The following is a 4733-nucleotide window of genomic DNA, read 5'->3' as shown; positions in this document are numbered from 1 at the left end:
CGATAAGGGAACCAGTCTAGCTGGCCTGCACCCGTTCATGAACATGTACCAATAGCAAACAAAATTTGGAATGAAAAGGTGTAAAGTTGGAGCAGTAGTTGAAAAATAGTTAGGTGGTCGGCCAACCACCGTTGGAAATGTATACAAAAATACCATTTTCTTGAAAATGACTTCACACCAGGTGCCATAATTTTACAGGATGCTTTAGACTGTCATTTACCAACATCCTAGTAAGGTATTTCGTAAAAACTTGGTTTATTTTTCGATGTTTGCAAATGTTGTATTTTCCCTTTAAGCTTTTGTTAGTATGCAAACATGTTTTTTGTATTCTTGAATGAATATTTACATGCAAACCCTCTTTTCTATATAGGTAACATGTACTATACAACAACATTTGTAAACCTCAAAAAACAAAACTACATTTACCAAATTATTATGAAATACATAATGTACCGTACTAAAAAAAAGTCTTGACTGTGTAAGTGAATAATAGTCTCAAGCATCCTGTGAAATCATAGCACCTGGTGTGCTGTCATTTCGAGAAAAGTGGAAGTTTATATCAATTTCCAATGATGGTCGGTCGACCATCGTTGGGAAAAAGTTTTTTTCAAATACTGCCCCCAATTTACCAATTTAGTTAATCCACATGTTGTTTGCAATCAGTTACACATCCGTGAATGGGTGCAAGCCAGCTAGTCTGGTTCTCTGACCTGACAATTCCCCGAAGTCTATAAATTCCTCTGTTTCGTCTGAAGTAGGGTCAGGGACCAGATTACAAGAACAGCATTTATTTTCTTGGTTTTTCCAGCATCCATGAACACAAAAACTTTGAAACAGGTCAGTGTAACAATATCTGCTATGAAATACTAATCCCAAAATCCATCCATTTCTGAAAATCACAGCAAAGGCACATGTCGTACCAGTATGTTATTACCTTTAAAACAAATTCTCCCATAGGCTATGATGTCCGTGTGCCAAATATAACTTGCAAAGTTGTGTCAATATTATTGCCAACGGTTCTGCATTAGAGTTGTTTTATTTACACAAGATTGATGCTATGATAAACTCTCTAGCCCAAACATGCTGCTGGGAAACATTTTACTTGTGACAAAAAATAATAAATAACAATTCCTTATTCATAAATCTACGGCAGCAATGCTGTATGAGACAGGTCCCTGATTTAGGGGAAAATACAACATTTGCAAACATCGAAAAATAAAACTACCAAGTTGTTACGAAATACCTTACTAGGATGTTGGTAAATGACAGTCTAAAACATCCTGTAAAAATTATGGCACCTGGTGTGAAGTCATTTTCAAGAAAATGGTATTTTTGTATACATTTCCAATGGTGGTTGGCCGACCACCGTTGGAAAACCTAACTGTTTTTCAACTACTGATCCAAATTTACCGGGTTTTTTTTCAGTCCAAATTTTGTTTGCTATTGGTTGCATGTTCATGACGGGTGCAGGCCAGCTAGACTGGTTCCCTTACCTTACAATTTTCTGACTTTTTGATCCATTTCATCTTTAGTGGAGTCAGGAACCAGACTACTTGAACATTTTTGTTTTTCTTGGTTTAATTCCAACATTTTCGAACACAAAACTTCAAACATGTCAGTGTAACAATATTTGATCTATTACTAACCCCCAAATAGTTCATTTCTGAAAATTACAGCGAAAGCCAATAGACTGAAAGCCAATAGACATTCCCTTTAAACTGAAAATTTAATATCACACCAATAAATACAATTTGAAAAAGGTGTGCAAACAAAATAAAATATAGGGACACAATAAGTACATAAATTTACAAAGTAATCTCTGCAAAGATTGCTCATTGATCACTTATGAATGATCACTTCCTTCTGAGTCTTTCTAAATTATAAAAAAAACCTCCTCTGAATAACATGACTCTCCTACCAGTATACATTTACATAATATGAGAATATGGACCTGGCTAAAAAAATGGAAAATGTATGAAATCTTCCAAACTGCAAGCATCACAGCCTCAAATTTGGCATGTTTGGTAGGCCTATCAAATTCAAGGGGAAAACAAGACCCTTGATTTAAAGGGAAGATACAACATTTGCAAACATCAAACATGTCAAAGAACGGAATGATCAAATTATCACGTAATACCTTACTGAATTGTTAGGGAATGACAGTCTAAGGCATCCTTTAAAACCATGGCTCCTGGTGTGCTGTCATTTTCAAGAAAAACTGTATTTTTTCCAACGCTGGTCGGCCGACCAGCGTTGGAGAAAACTGGCTTTTTTCAAAAACTGTTCCTACTTTCTCATATTTAGTTATTCTGACTTTTCTTTGCAATTGATTACACACCTGTGAATGGGGTTCAAGCTTGCTAGACTGATCTCTGACCTTACAGATCCCAAAGTGTATTAATTGCTCCGTTTCATCTTAAGTGGGGTCAGGGAACCAGACTACAAGAATATGATAGGTTTTCTTGGTTTTTCCAGCATAAACAAGCCCAAACGTGAATTAAGTCAGTTTAACAATATTTGCTATAACATACCGGTACTAATCCTCCAAATCCATTTATTTCTGAAATTGCAGCAAAAGCAAATGTTGTACAATTCCCTTTAAGTGATGTGGTAGTGAGATGGAGTGTGGCTAAGTAGATTTTTTTTGGTAAAAAAAACAAGCTTTTGGGGCTAAAATTCTGGAATTTAGGTAGCAATTGTGGCACCTTGTTTTTACATGCAAAATGCAAGTCTGGGTTTTTTGTTTTCAAAAGGTTCATATTCTATGTTAAAAGAGGTTTTTTGTTTGATTTTCAGTTTCTTTAATGTTTTATATTGTACCAAAGATTGGTTTGTGAGTTACCGGTAACTTAAAATTAGTTACCAAAATAAATCCCTCAAGATATTTTGTGACTAATTTGAATGGTAGCATATAGGCCTATATGAGTTACACCCTAATGATGCGAGGGTACTACAAAGATGTCCCCCCCCCCCATCAGTGCACAGTGTGAGGACATTTTCAAATGCAAGGTATGGAAATTTTTGTGTTGTCCTTTTCTTGTAACATGAGTAATGTGAGTTACTGATAAAAAAAAACCATAATTGCCAAAACCAACATAATTTATCTTGTTGGCATTTAAAAAAAATAATTTACATGTAGTCACCTATTTCAAAGGGATCTAATTCTGTGAGAAAAATCCACCCTCAATGCTTTGACTTTATAGAATAACAACACAGAGTTGACGGTAGGACCCCTCCAAATGTAATGTGAGTTATCATGGAATTGCCCACATGTGAATATTTACCAAATGTTTACTTACTTTCAAGCTTTCAATACGTCACCATCACCACGAACTGACACTCACGCGCACGTGAGTGTGCTACACGCGTGCGTATTTACAAAACCGGGATATTTTGGGATTCATGAACTAACATCCTCTACAGTGTAGCACTTTTAGAGCGCACCCGTGCATTTTCGGTTTCACAAACTGACACTGATCTTAATTTTTGCCAATTGAAACGCTTTTAATTAAAAATTTGTATAATCACACAAGTACACACGGATAGATTAAATTCATGTCAAACCTTTCAAAATGTTTTTCTCTGTTCTGTATTGCCGCATCATGCTTGGGTGTCAGTTTGTGAAAAAGAAAATATACGGGGTGCGCTCTAAGAGTGCCGCACTGTGGAGGATGTCAGTTCGCTGAAACCCAAAATATCCCGGTTCTGTAAATACTCGCGCGTGCAGCGCACTCACGCACGCGTGAGTGTCAGTTCATGGTGACGGTGACGAATTGATATTGCACATGTATATGTGTACATGTACAATGTATGTGAATATGTAACATGTCCAAAAATAATGTTCATCTGCAAGCAGGGTATTAGAGTGAAAATTGTTTTGTTACCAAAATAAATTTCAATCAATTAATCTAAGTTTAATTCTCAATTTACGTTCTTGGCTTTCGCTTGGCTCTTTCTCAAAATAACAAACCAGGCGCAAGATTGCTGTGGATATTTTATTTACTTGTGCTCGGTCCAAGCAGTGCCACGGTTGATACGTTTTTTGAGGGTATATTTTTATAGCTCCGCATATCAAATTATTATGACCTCTGAAAAAGTCCCTGCACAGGGAATTGTTCGATCTTCATGATTAATTAATGTGTGACTCCAAGCGTTCAGCGAACCATTAGCGCCTGCCGTACTCCCATGACTGTAAATAATTCCTTTTATTGCGCTCCTTGAAAACACAATTGCTAAATTGCCGTGACTGCTATTTTTAGCCGGTTATTTGTGGCAGAGATGCCTTTGGCGGACAAGGCTATTAGCAGTATATGGCGGCATTCATCGCCAAGGGTATGTGTATGCTTTGGCTTTCGGCTCTGCAGATACTGAATAATAACACAGGTGTGGCACCTCTCTGACAAGCTTACATGAGCAGTGTAAAAATGATTTGTACCAAGGCGTGGTTTCGCTACCAGTTTAGTTGTCCCTTCTCAGGCAGGGTCTAAATTAGGTTTTGGGTGTCAAGCGGATTTTTTCATATATTTTTTAAAAAAGTTTAAACGATTGTAATTTTTTTTAAGAATGAAAAAAATATGCAATGCAACTGAAATTCTATTCTTCAGGAAGTTGAGTTAAAATCTGGGCTGGGGAAGCTTTCCGCCCCCCCCCCCCCCAATCTCCCTAGAAACACATGTTCACGGTGGTTCAATTTTTAGTTCAATTACACTTAGCCTTGAGTGTTAATTTTCAAA

Source organism: Strongylocentrotus purpuratus, unplaced genomic scaffold, assembly GCF_000002235.5.
Source record: "Strongylocentrotus purpuratus isolate Spur 01 unplaced genomic scaffold, Spur_5.0 spur5_contig_309, whole genome shotgun sequence".
In the NCBI taxonomy this organism is placed as follows: Eukaryota; Metazoa; Echinodermata; class Echinoidea; order Camarodonta; family Strongylocentrotidae; genus Strongylocentrotus; species Strongylocentrotus purpuratus.
This window is presented reverse-complemented; position numbering follows the sequence as displayed.